Source organism: Xenopus laevis, chromosome 4L, assembly GCF_017654675.1.
Source record: "Xenopus laevis strain J_2021 chromosome 4L, Xenopus_laevis_v10.1, whole genome shotgun sequence".
Lineage (NCBI taxonomy): Eukaryota > Metazoa > Chordata > Amphibia > Anura > Pipidae > Xenopus > Xenopus laevis.
Window position 1 is genome coordinate 119,095,084 of NC_054377.1, and position 14,687 is coordinate 119,109,770.

Here is a 14,687-nt window from a genome sequence, read left to right on the forward strand (position 1 = left end):
ATTTGTATGTTCTTCCCGTGTCTCAGTGGGTTTCGTTTGGGTAATCTCTTTCTCCCACAGTCCAGGCAGATTAACTGACTCCCAATGAACCTGACTTGATGTGAACATGATTAGATTGTAAGCTCCACTGGGACAGGGACTGATGTGAATAATACATATAAAGCCATGTGTAACATATTGGTGCTATACAAATAAAGGATGATGGTAATTTACAGTTCTGTTAAAATAATCACTAAACAGGCTAATATTTAATCAGTATAAATTATTTTATATGTTCTCACAGGCAATCAATCTCTCTTGGAACTACAGCCCCCAGAATCCCACTGCCAGCTGTGCTTGAGAGAGGTTGCTGGGAGATGTTTTTCCAACGCTGCTGTGCTGGAGGCTGTGCATGTTTTCTTAATTATTACCTACATGTTAAGCTAAAACATATATCCCTTGTGCTATTTAAGTCTATTATGCCCACTAGCATGTAGAGAAACTATAATATGGTGCAGTGAACTGATAAAAATCAGATTACTGTGCAACAAATGCCTGCGTGAATCTCTTCTCTGTGATCAGGGTTTTTTTGTGCATTGGAAAGTTAATCTGCCGAACTGCATTTTGCAGAAAGAAGCCTATTCCAAACCCCTTAATTAACCCCCTTTGCTTAACCTGGAACTGATCTGCTGATGATCCCTGGCTGAATGTTATAAACCTGTCTTGGGAGCCCAGCCTCTAACACACCTGGCTGGAGCCTTTCACTACCAATGATTGTTATTGTAGGGCTTACAAAATCCAGGGCCCCTTTGTGATAAAGCTCCCTCCCCCTCCACACTGAGACCCACAAACGAAACATTAACTCATTCTCTTGCACGTAGATGAATAGTAGTTACTGCACACCGCATACAAGGCTGAAAATCTTACTGCAACTGTGGAACTGCAGGGGTTAACAGAAGTGCCGGACCATCTACTGCACCAGAGGTGCTGCTCACAAAACAGCAGTCCCCCGCTATACACCCTCTATTATAAATGACAAATCACAGCAGTTGCAGGGCAACCAGAGGTTTTTATTTAACTTGCCACCCAATTACCACCTCCCTACTTCACAGAGAAAGTATTAGCCTAATCACATGCATTTACCCCAGATAGACAAACAAGAACATGCGCTGAGTCTCATTGCTGTCTTCCTATTCCTGAAAATGTAGCACTTCCCTGCAGACATCTGGTGTCACTGTTGTCTATGGCTATTCCTCTGTCCTTCTCCCTCTCTCATCCTCCGCTTTCTCATTCTCTCTGTCCTCCACGCCGAAAAAATCCTGAGACCGCGTGTGAGTGGCAGAGGGAGAGACACCCAGTGAGGAGGCAACACATCTCACCTTTCTTCTCCCCTCTCACTGGATCCTGTTCATTGCTCTGGAGCAGAGAGATTGATCTACTTCAGTTTGCCCAGAAGAGATGTGAAGGGACCTATACAGTTTCTGTAGATCAGTGTGTGCAGATCGAGGGGGGTCTTATGTCCTTCTTCTCTGGGGAACAATCTGCATATTAATCCAAAAGCAGGAAGAGATAAGAGAATGAGCAAGAATGGGCTATTTTGCTGCACTTAAAGTATCTGGCTGATTTTTGTCAGCCCAAAACAAGGCTTTTAAACCCTCCAAGACCCAGGAGAAATTTATTGCCAGGATTCAATTCCATGCAAAGGTAAGTGCAATATAGTGCACCCCTCTCCCTGTCCTCACTGTATTCAACTTTTAGGTATTTACTTTTGCCATCACCTGAGGATTTCCTGTTTCCCAACCCCCATGTATGGTTTTAATACCCCAGAGTTCCACTGCTCCACTTAATGTTTCTGTATGTGATACAATATAATGTGTCGATATTGTAACTTTGCTAGAATTGCTCTTGTTAACCCTGGAATCCCTAGTGCTTTCAGTTTGGCTTTTGCCTTTGATGAGTTAGTATTTATTTTACTACTAACCTTTGACAGTCACATGGTTTTGTTGTTGATAGAACAGTTTAGGGTTATATGATGAAGCCAATATATATATATAAGGGACAGTTGGGGTCCGTTTATCTTTCATCAGTTCCACTTTTCATATAGCTTGACAGAATAGAGATAAGGGCACTCTGGATAAAAGGTGGTTTATTGCAACAGGTCACAGACCAAAATCACCTGACACATTTTGGGAACAAACTCCCTTAGGCTTTTCCCATTTTTCCACTTTTCATATAGGTACAAGTCCCCCATCCACTGAAATGCTTTTACCACCGGAGATGCTTTGCCTATTTCCCAAACCTCATGGGAACCTAGCAGATCCCTTGTGTAAATTAGTGCTAAACTGGCCAGGTCTGAATCCAAAAGCAATAGCTATCGTAGCCTCCCAGCAGCCAAGCACTTGCAATTTGTTAGCATGATCCATCAGTGTTGGTCCTAGTGCAGCGTACTCTCAACATCTCCGCGGGGATGGATTAACAGCAGGACTAAGTTCTGCCTGGAGGAACACAACAACAGTTTTTCCCAATAGCCAGTCCTGGTAATAACTCTCTGGTAATAATGGATGAGGCTCCCCTAGTCTTATTTTTAGACTAATGAGACAAATTATGCAAGCATGGCATTGGATAGAAGCAGTGGATGCTAAAATTAAGTTGCTTTGCTGGTGAAATGGAGGTTGCATATGTGGACGTGGAAACGGGGCTGTAAGGAAAAGGGTTAATCAGCATGGAGTCATTTATGTCCCCAATGTGATGCTTTGTTTAAGGGTCACTGTGTAATCTAATATAAGTACAAAGTACCATGAAGTATGTGCCTTAGTGAGATTAAAGAAAAATTAAATCATTGACTTTAGTCCCTTAATGAGACTTTGTGGGGCTAGATACCATTCGTTTCATCATTAATTTATAGTAGGCACAGTAAAGGACAGCAGAGAGTCCTTATAATTGCAGATGAAATAAAATAGACATATGTATATAAGACTCCACAGGGGCTGAAATCGCACAATTTAAAAAAAAATTATCATCTGAAAGATGTTGAAATAGAACTAATATTCGCACCGGATTTGCATCCTTCTCCTCCGCATTTGCTCAACAAGGTCAAACAGAACAAGCCAGACTCTCCTGAAAAGCTAACAATTGTATCCCTCATGCAATACTGCAAAATGTGAGGGTGGGGGTTATAAGGCCATTTGTAAACATATACAATTCAACACTGTTTGGCAAGGAGTAATCAGAGGACTAATGGCCATTCAAGGCTTGACAATGTTTAGATGTAAACATGTATTGGTAGATGTATGTTTGCAAATTAGGCTGAAGCTGAAAAAAGATGAAAAGGAATAATGCATTTTGTTGATTTGTTCCCTACAGAAAGTCTTTTACAAAGTATAACAAAAAGAAAATGATATCAGAGTTGACAGGAGAGGTAGAAATTCCTTAAATGTGATGAAAAAGTAAACTAGCCAGGGGTGGTGAATGGTGAAAGAGCCAACTTGTATGGGTGGTGGATAGATAGACAACTTGCAGAAGTATATAAAACACTCTTTTATATACCTGTATTCCATTCTATAAACCATCCTTCCAATTTACAGAGTGAAAGACGTAAAGACACGGGATTCCCATCCAATAAAATAAATTGCAGGTACCACCTCCATCTGCCTGTTTGTTACCAAGTTTTGGAAAAGCAGGTGGTGAAAAAAAAACCCATGATGGGGGAAATGGCTTTAATTTAATGGCAATGGCCATGTTTCCAATTGTTTGGGTTCTAATTGGGTTACTTGTTTGACAAAAACACCAAGTGATAGATGAGGGTTCAGTGTAGCGTGAAAACATTTTGCTTGGTGTGTGGGCTGGTATAGACGGATGAGCAGGTAGAAAAACAGACAAAGCCATAAAGGCAGAATGGTATCAAAAAAATGATGTTGAAAGAGGCAAGCAATATTTTTTCCTTTTAAAATCACACTTTCAAACTTTTTTTTTAATGTGCTTTTAGAGGAATCCTTTTTAATGCTGTTTAAGACACTCGATGGGTTAAAAGAATAAAATGGCTGCCTGGTGCAATTCTCACCCATGCAACATGGCAGAATCTCCTGAATTTATAATCAACCCCGGCTTCACATCTGTAAACACAACAGACGCCATGAAAACAAGGGTTTCAGACACATTTTCTCTCCTAGACATGTGACACCCCCTTTCATCTTCCGTAGCTGTGAAGCTGTTAACACCTTATTAACACAGTGTTACTCTCTGCTTTTCCTATAAAAGTTAATGCATCAGCAGCGAGACGTTGAGGACTTTTTGGCTGACTGATGCTCACCTTTTTTGCACGGTGTATGGATGGAGGTGTCGCTTAAGGAGGAGTCATAAAACCACAAATATTAGATGTATAGGACGTTGCACTGAGTGGAAGACTCTTGCCAAGCTGCTTTGGCTCCCATTCCTTAGACTAACGATCTTCATCAAATGTAATGCTCGTTTAACAAGTGACTTTCATCTGTTTCAGCCAATAAAATCAACCATTGTTGTTTGGAGCGGCTCAGAGATTTCCTGTGGAATATGATACGCAATATGTGAAATACTATTGGTAGGCGTTTATTTTGCTGCCCAGTTTTTCTTTCTCCATCAGGAACATTTCTGAACAGCTGTTTTGTCTTTTCTCCTTGTACGAATATCTTGTATTCTACCTTTCTGTCCTTTCTGTATAGATAGTGATTTTATACGTTCATTTTTATGCATTTTACATCTACAATTGCACGTGAGAAACAGGAAACCTACTGAGGGGCATTATTAAGAGAGCATACTATTGCAGAGTGAATTTATATAGATCAAGAAGTTGTGATCACTGCCTGGAAGTTGTAAATTAGAGGGTTATTATAAGTATCAATGGCATTACTTGCACTACATTGGGAATTAGAGATTTGCAGGAGTCTAACTAAGTGGAACCACATCCAACCCTGATCCACTACTTGCTACCCCCAGACATAAGGAACTAATGTGATAGGGGAGGATCAGCGTGCAGTGGGAGGGGGTGAAGCTATATTTAGGAATACAAAGCAGTATGGTCTTCCAGATCCACCCTGGACTCTCAAGTAAATACACCTGCGCCCCTTTGCCCACCAACCTTCTGCAGCTTGCCCTACTCTGGGTCTCCTGTAGTTATCATCTGCAGGAATTTACCAAAGATCTTATCCTCCGACATATTCATCAGCAAGAACACCCAGTCTCGAATGCTGTGAGGTGGTGTTTGACAGTAGTTCTGCAATATCTGGAAGACCACAAGCTGTTTGCTCCTCAATTTTAGTGAATTTGCTTTTTCTAGGTTTACAGAGATTACACATCATTCGCATAGGTCCCTGCCCCAGTGGAGCTTACAATCACAGCCCCTATCACATTCACACACAGTAGGGTGAGTTTTATCAGGAGCCAATGCCTTGCCTTATGTTCCTGAGGTGTGGGTGGAAGCCGAAGTACCCAGAAAAAACCCACAGACATGGGGAAAACAAGCTGCCCAAGCTGCATCTGAATTCAGGACCTCAGTGATTTGGCAACTGACAAAACAATGTGTTTTGTTGTTATAAAGAAGTTATAATTTAGTACAATTATAGCAAAGTGGGAAATGGGTGAATAGCGGACAGCTGAGTTTCTAATGAAATTTAAGGTAAAACAACGGGAGTTGTAACCCTAGAACAGCCTGGAGAAAGAACATTATATTTAATTATGTGTTCTAGCCTGCATTAACAATACAAATAGATTTGACTGGATATTAAGTATGTGGTTTACTGTATGGAATAGAAGAACTGGAAATAGCAGGAAATAACTATAATACCTCTTTGTAATGGGTACAGGTCATCACCTTTATTGCTCTATCAGAAAAGTTCCAAAAATCATCCCTACCACAGCTTAAAGAGAGTGTGAAGAAGTGTTTGATAGTCCACTTTTGCTTTGTTTTGTTGGATGGGACAAATTATGTACAATATTCAGGGAACACATGGATTTACACATAAACAGTAAGTCAGGCATGTCCAAGGTCAGGCCCGGGGCCAATTGCGGTCTGTTTTCAAATTTACACCGGCCCTTAGTCTCCATCATGAAATTAATAATAATGTGGCCCCCCCAGCACAGTTCAGGAATCGCGTAGCCGTAATATTTGGGCACATGATTAGTGAAATGATCTGCCACTTGGGGGTAAATTTATCAAAGACTGAAGTTCCACCACTAGAGTGAAATTCCGCAGCTCTCCATTCATTTCTATGGGATTTTTCAAAGGCGTATTTATCAATGGGTGAAAGTGAAATTTCACACTTTGATAAATACGCCTTTAAAAACCCCATAGAAATGAACGGGAAGTGGCAAAATTTCACTCTAGTGGCGGAACTTCACTATTAACTTCACTCTTTGATAAATATACCCCTCTGTCTATACTGCTGCCTGTGTGCTGAAGGTGTTAGCAATAGACACGTACTGGCACGTAGTGACGCCCTGCTCTCACATACTTCTTTAGGGTTGAAGGTGTCAATAGACGTACTGACGTGCCAGTACAGTAAACTAAAGAAGTATGGCATCACTACGTTCCAGTACGTGTCTATTGCCAACACCTTCAGCACACAGGCAGCAGTATATGCACTAATCATGTGCCCAAATATTAATGCTACGGTTATGCGATTACTTGTCTAAATGAGGTGGGGAGAATAAGTCCAAAAGACTCCACTTCTCCACTACCTAAATGCAGTGTACATGTCCATCTCCAGGAGTGAATGATCCTGATCACAGGCTAGCTACCTCGGAATGAATGTCAGGCTGAATGGTCGGCCCTCACTCATTTTCACATCACTAAATCTGGCCCTCGTTGCAAAAAGTTTGGACACCCCTGCAGTAAGGCAATTCTTCTTGTGCACACAACTGCGTTTAAGTAAAAGTGTTTAGAAATTGCAGCAAACCTTATTTTGCATTGCATCCCACAGCAGCACCACTATAAATGGGTTGAATACAGTTTGGACACTGGTGGCTTTGTGGAACCAATTCACTGAACATGATAAAGCAGATTTGATACAGGTAATTTGATCTATTAGCACTGCCGGCTTCCAGCCCCTAAATTTATAGACTTGCACCTGCCACGCCCCTTTCACGATTTCACTGCAGGGCGGGCATGGATCTATAAATAGAGGGGGAACGCCGGGCTGGGGGCAGGTTAGGGTTGGGTGCGGGTCGGGAATTTCTCACCACTACCCGAAACCTGTTATCCAGAAAGCTCCGAATTACGGAAAGGCAGTCTCCCATAGACTCCATTTTATCTAAATTTTTAAAAATCATGTCTTTTTTTTTTCCTCTGTAATAATAAAACAGTACCTTGTACTTGATCCAAAGTAAGATATAATTAATCCTTATTGGAAGTGAAACCGTTCTGTTGGGTTTAACGCTTACATGATTTTCTTGTAGACTTAAGGCATGAAGATCCAAATTACAGAAAGGTCCTTTATCCGGGAAACCCCCAGATCCCAAGCATTCTGGGTAAGAAAAGCTAGTAAAATATAGGATTATGACCCAATGCCATGACTGTTTACCAGAATGTTCAGAGGTACCTGTCCTAGCACTTAGAATGGAGTTACTTTGGGCTGGTGGCACATGTGAAGCTAATTGTCCAACATGTTTTGTGTTCATGTAGTCATGGTGAGCAATTTTTGGTTTCTGGAAGCAGGCAGGGTAATAATAGCAGTAGGCAAGCATTATTACATTACATGTGATGTACTGAAAGGTTCCCCAGCCATAGGCTGCACCTTTTAATCCTGTTTGGGAAATGCATGTTCCTTAGCAAGTAATTATCTGAGACTCTTTCACCTGAGAACCTGCAGGACACCTGTGGAGGCTATCTCAATACAAGAAGCTACCATATTGCACAGGCATTATATCAGTCACCTGCAATCTTTATCCCATTATCTTTGCTGTAAATCCTAAGAAACACTATAAATGCAAGTACCCATCCCAACTTTGCTGACCTGCTGACCATACTATGTTAAGCAAGGTAACTTTAGAGAACAATATCAGTTTTCTAAGGAACTGTCCATTTTTATTGCATTTTATCCAATTATAGATAAGGAAGCCCTGGAATTGCTCCAAATCTGGCTTGATAAAAAGGTTACAACATGCTTTTATATATAGACATTTTTTTTGACCTGCTAGAATGCTTTATATATAATGCCATTAAACTGCCCGATTATGAATTTCGAAAACGATCCACGCTTTCACGATCTTCTTGCATAAAGCAAAGTTTCTTCTACGTTTTTGAGATGCTTTGTTATAAAGTTGTTGCCTGGTAAAGCCAATGAAGCATTCCGCCATTTTTCTTGATAATTTGTCTGCTGGGTACTGTTGTTATACACTATGCTTCTTAGTATTTTTACTTGGGTATGGCAGCAAAATTCACTTTATTCTAAAAATCGTCCACATTGCATTTACAACGTTGTACTAGAATATCAAGTGCAAATGACTGATCTTATTTTAAAAAGCGTAATGAATGAATCTATACTGGAGCCCGAACACAGATACCAGCCTCAGCCTGACAAGAATATACAGTAGTCTATTTAGACATTGGAACTGTAACTCACCCTGAAAAGCTTATTATCATCTGCGCCCAGTGTCAGTGGTGTGTGGCAGCTCCCTTCACATAGTCATGGAGTGAAGAGCGGTGAAGCCTGATGGATTTACGAAGGGGATATGTATCAAGCCAGTACTGTTATTGTACAGCCAGCACTCAAAGAAAGCCACTATTAGCTAAAGTGCAGTGAAGATCATTTTGCCCCCATGGTGATTAAATGAAAGAAGAGATAGAAAATGCCAAGAATATAATCCTGGATTTCATATGATCACTAAGAGAAAGAAAAGTTTTTTTCTTTTTTAATGTAACAGTTGGTATTTTATGATTGGGTTTAAAGCTACAATCTTTAAAATATGAACTCAACCCAGGATTTCAGGATATTGATTGGCTGAGACTTTTAATTCATGGCTGGGAAGTATGTAACGTATTGCCCAGGATTTTATTATATATTTATGAAACACCACTGTACTGTGAAATGGTAGTTATTTTCCATTTTTTTGTTTTTTCCAGTTTTGTGATGACTGCTTACATTACTGTAAATTTGAGTAAAGTGATTTCAATCCTGCAAATCCCACAGGAGGGAAATGCTTTATAAACACTCCCATTCTATAAAGCTGTTTCTGCCTCTGGTTGTCTTGTACAGATATCCATTATTATCTGCCACTCCGGGGATTCCCTTCCTTTTCTCCAGCTGCAACCTGACATCACTGAGGGGGCTATTCAAGAGCAGCCAACATGAAAACGACTAAGCCCCCAAACGTAGCTACCAATAATAGGCTACTGGACTAAGGGGTTTATTTATTAAAGTCTGAATGCCAAAAAACTCAAAACATTTGAGTTTTTTTTGCTATAAAATCAGAATTATTAGTGCAAAAAAGCCTCGAATTTTTTGAGATTTAATTTCCCCAGGGGATGGAAAAGGTCAGAATCCGAAAATCCGGCATCTCAGACCTGTCGAGGTTGTGTATAAGTCATTGGCAGAGGTCCCTAACCTATTTGGAAGTTTCTGTGGTCTGTGCTGGAATTAGCTCAAAATCCGACCTTTTCGGCAAAAATCCGAAAAATTTGGGCTTTTTGGGAAAAAGACAGAAAAAATCGAGCAATTGTTAGGATTTGGGTTTTTACCCTAACCAGTTAGATTGAGCTTTTTTTTAATAATAAATAAGGTCAAATCGTGGAATCTAGTTTGTTCTGACTTTTTGAATTTAAAAAATTTGATAAATTTGGATTTTAGTAAATAACCCCCTAAGTGTAAGTTAGAGATCATTTTACAGTTGCACTTTGGGAATTGAAATTCTCCAACTCTATTCCAGATTCTTGCAAAGCTCGTTTTCCCATAGTGTTTTTAGGTTTGTCCAATAACGGAGGTGGTCAATCCATTTCATTTTAAAAAGCTTCTACAAGGCTACTCAAATTACAAGTTGTAGAATATCTCATAGTTATTCAGGTTAAAAAAAAAAAGAGATGTCCATTGAGTTCAACCTTTTTTTTTGTCTGACACCCGGTAACTATTGAATTTGATGTTGATTCAAGGGAAGGTGAAAAAAACCCCAGGATGCATATTCCTTCCTGACTCCAAGATGGCAATTACTCCAGTCCCTGGACCATCTTTGTACTAAAAATCATTTCAGTAACCTAGTATTTTCTTACTGGTCTTCTTGAAGCTATGTAATGTATCTGCCAGTACAACAGTTTTAGGGAGAGGATACCACAACTTCACAAATCTCACTATAAAAACCTTTGTTTTTTTCAAATATTATGATGGAACCTCTTCTCTTGTAATCTCAATGGATGCCAAAAGTACCACTTGGTCCTTCTTCATCAAGGATTTGCCTAACGTAGTGACATTAAAGGGTTTGTTCACCTTTGAGTTAACTTTTATTATGATATAAAACGTGATATTTTGAGGCAATTTGCAATTGGATTTCATTTTTTTTTATTTGTGGTTTTTGAGTTATTTATCATTTTATGCAGCAGCTCTCCAGTTTGGAATTTCAGCAATCGGGTTGCTAGGGTCCAAATTACTCTAGCAACCATCCAAATTACTCTAGCAACCATTCATTTGAATAAGAGACACATGAATAGGAGAGTCCTGAATAGAAAGATGAGTTATAAATAGTAACAATAACAATAAATGTGTTGCCTTACAGAGCATTTGTTTTTCGATGTGGTCAGTGACCCCTATTTGAAAACTGGAAAGAGTCAGAAGAAGAAGGCAAATAATTCAAAAACTATAAAATATAAATAATGAAGACAAATTGAAAAGTCGCTTAGAATGGGCCATTCTATAACATACTAATAGTTAACTTAAAGGTGAACCGCCCCTGTGTATATAAGTTCCTTGCATATTTTTACTTTCCAGGCGCATAATCCTACATTTGTCAACATTGAATCTCATCTGACATTTAGCCACCCAAATTGCCAGTTTATTCAGATCCTGAACTTAAGGCGCTAATATTTGCTTCATGATTTGTTGTTGTTGAGTGTATACATGTTTTTGTTTGTAAGAAACATTAAATGTTCAATGTTTACAGTGACCACGGAAATCCGAGCAATTTATTTTCAGTAATGGACCACTGAGCTTTCTGTATTGTTAGTATCCGTATGTTTGTTTCATGCTTGTGAAGCAGATTTGTCATGTTAATGAAGTCCATGAAAATCCCAGGAACAAAACAGCCATGTTAAAGAAAAAAAAATGTATATTATGGATTTACATGGGTGGTTTGTGCAGTCACCTGTGACTTCCATGTCCCTAAGGGAGGCCATACAGTGGGAAATTGTGCCAGGCATATTTGGCTTACCATAAATAAATTGTTCTACTAATAAGCCCTGTTGGGTGTAGAAAATGTTGCTCTTATATGCATTTGTTACTTGTACCCAGGCAATGCATATTAGTTATGAATAAGCTCCATCATAGCATTGGAGAATATGTAAGTGCATGGAAGCCATCTGTTGTACCTCCAGGCTTTCAGTTCATTGCTTCATTTTCTTATCCACAAAAAAAGAGTATTGTTTTTGTCCCTGACATGATCTCAGCATCAAATTTATGTTGTGTGTATATGATGTAGTTCTAAGCATTATATGTAGGACACACAAGAAAAGCATGGCTACAAATGCCAGTTGTCTCAGTCTGCCTGCAATTTAATACACAATAATCGATTATAAATTAAAGTCTGAGGTCTCCCCTTGTGTGGGAGATGGGAATCGCAGACTCTATTTGGGTAATGTTTTAAAAGGCACAAAGTTTACCCAAGTGGTGTCATCTAAACCAACTAATAAGATGTTTACTTTTAATCAGGAGACTAGTAAATACCTGCTGATTGGGTGATATAGTCGACTAGGCCTGTAAAAAAACTTTGCAACTTTTTTTATATAAACTCTTAAAGGGCTTGTTCACCTTTGAGTTAACTTTTAGTATAATGTAGTGCTATTCTGAGACACTTTGCAGTTGGTCTTCATTTTTCATTATTTGTGGATTTATAATTCCAGTTTTTGCTCAGCAGCTCTCCAGTTTGGAATTTCAGCAGCTATCTGGTTGCTAGGGTTCAAATGACCTTAGCATCCAGTGATTTGAATGAAAGACTGATACAGGTATAGGCCATCTCCCATAAATAATTCACATTTTTTTAAAAATGATTTCCTTTTTAATAAAACAGTATATTGTTATTGATCCCAACTAAGATATAATTAAATCCTTACTGGAGATAAAACAATCCTATTGGGTTTATGTCATGTTTAAATTATTAGTAGATTTAAGGTACGGAGCTCCAAATTATGGAAAGATACCTTATCCAAGAAAAACCCCAGTTCCTGAGCATTTTGGTAAACAGGTCCCATATCTGTATATGAATAGCTGCAGGCCTGAATAGAAAGATTATCCAGAATGCTCGGAACCTGGGGCTTTCTGGATAATAACCATAAGTCTACTACAACATCATGTAAACATTAAACAACTCCAATAGGCTGGTTCTGTTTCCAATAAGGATTCATTATATCTTAGTTTGAATCATGTACAAGTTACTGTTTTATTATTATAGAGAAAAGGGAAATCATTTCATGAGAAATTTGGGGTCTATTACCCCATTAAAAATGGGGTCTATGGGAGACTGCCTTTCTGTAATTCATGAGTTTCCGGATAACGGATCCCATACCAGTAATAAATAGTGTGAGGGACATATAATATAAGCTTCTGGGTTTAAGGTTACACTATAGTCATATTGCTCCCTTAAACAGGTGAAACTGTAATCCAGAAATTGTAATAAAATGCTCCCAAATTCTATGCAACTAAATTGGGTCGTGCGAGTGGATGTTGAGAGTTTTGCAGGGAATTACATTTTCACACCTTGCTTGCTTATAATATAATCAATTGCATGTAGAAATCTTGTTGTAGGCTGCCTATAATGAACGTATACAATGTAGACCTCTTGTCGGTAGCAGGAGCTGTAGGAAGGATGTGCAGAAATCAGCAGGACACAGAAGGCAGGAAAGTGGTGGTATTTCTATTCACAGAAATAGGGCAGATGAGTGCAGGGGGAAAAAATTAATTTTTAAGAGAAGAACGGGAGGCACAGGGGACGTCATGTAAGTTTTAGAAATCCATGATTTTTTAATGGAAATAATTCTCTCCGCTTTTTATTTTCAGAATAATTCATAATTTAAGGGTAGTAAAAGGAACACCAACGTTTCCCCTTGGATGATATAGCCGTGTCTGAACCCCTCCAGGCTTACATTTATATCTCTGCATTTCACTCCCTTCTAAAATGAAATAATGCCACAGGCCAGAGGGCTGGATATGTGCTAAAAAACAGAATATGTGTGATATATTTGTGTTGCACCTGACCAATACAAAATGGTTGGCAGTTCACATAGCATGTCCCGCGATGCAGCATGTGCTAGGCCATTTGGCAGCTGTTTACTTATTTATCCTTGAGGAAACTGCTATGCCAGACTGTGTCTATTCATTTGTAATTCATAATGCTACTATAATGCAGTAGCATACAGACGCCTCTCCATATAGAACAAATATGCCAGTAAACATATAGTACAGGTATGGCACCTGTTATGCAGATGCTTGGAACCTGGGGGTTTCCAGATAAGGGATCTTTCCATAATTTGGATCTTCATACACTGTGTTCAAAAAAACAATTTAAACATTAAATAAACCCAATAAGGCATTCAATAAGGATTAATTATTGGGATCAAGTACAGACCACTGTTTTATTATTACAGAGAAAAATAAAGGAAATAGTTTTTCGAAATTTGGATTATTTGGATAAAATGGAGTCTATGGGAGATGGCCATTCTATAATTCGGAGCTTTATACATAATGGGTTTCTGGATAACGAATCGCATACCTGTACTGAGTACCATTGGGGGGCCATACTTACAGTATAATAAATACCAACAAACAAAACCTATTTTTAAAGTGTTCACTAGGAGCAAATATGATGCACTGTATTAAAGGGCAATGCCAAAAATCAATATGCAGGTATGGGATCCATTATCCAGAAACCTATTATTCAGAAAGCTCCGAATTACAGGAAAGCCATCTCCATTTTAATCATATCATTTTAAAAATGATCATTTTCTCTGTAATTACAGAACACTACAGTGTACTTCATCCCAATAAATGCCCGATTGGGTTTGTTTAATATTTAAATGATTTTTTAGTAAACTTAAGGTATGGAGATCCAAATTACAGAAAAACCCTTATCTAGAAACCCCAGGTCCTAAGCATTCTGGATAAAATGTTCCATACATGTACGTTGAAATAAATGATATGGGATCTCCTGCTATACATAATAGTGGGTGCATTTGGCAGAGAGGTGCATTGCTTCATGAGGAACTTCCTACTACAAGACTTAAAAAATACTTAAATTCATACATACATACATAAATGGAACTTGATAGGAAATTATGGGTATGACGGGTTGTAGACCATATGCTTGTATGAGATCCTGTTATTGTTTAAAATAATAACAGGACCTCATACAAGCATAGGGTCTATAACCGATAACCATAATTTCATGTTCCATTAAATATATTTTTGTTTTGTGCTTTTTTTCAAAAATATTTCAGCAGCACTCCGATTTAGTGAATTCGTGCCTCAAGCTAGGCGACTTTC

The 14,687-nt window shown here is 38.8% G+C and overlaps 1 pseudogene; it reads left to right on the plus strand.

Annotated features, from left to right (window-relative positions):
* LOC108713561 overlaps window positions 1-426 on the plus strand; it is a 30,264-nt pseudogene extending 29,838 nt beyond the window's left edge.
* The last annotated feature ends 14,261 nt before the right edge of the window (window positions 427-14,687 follow it).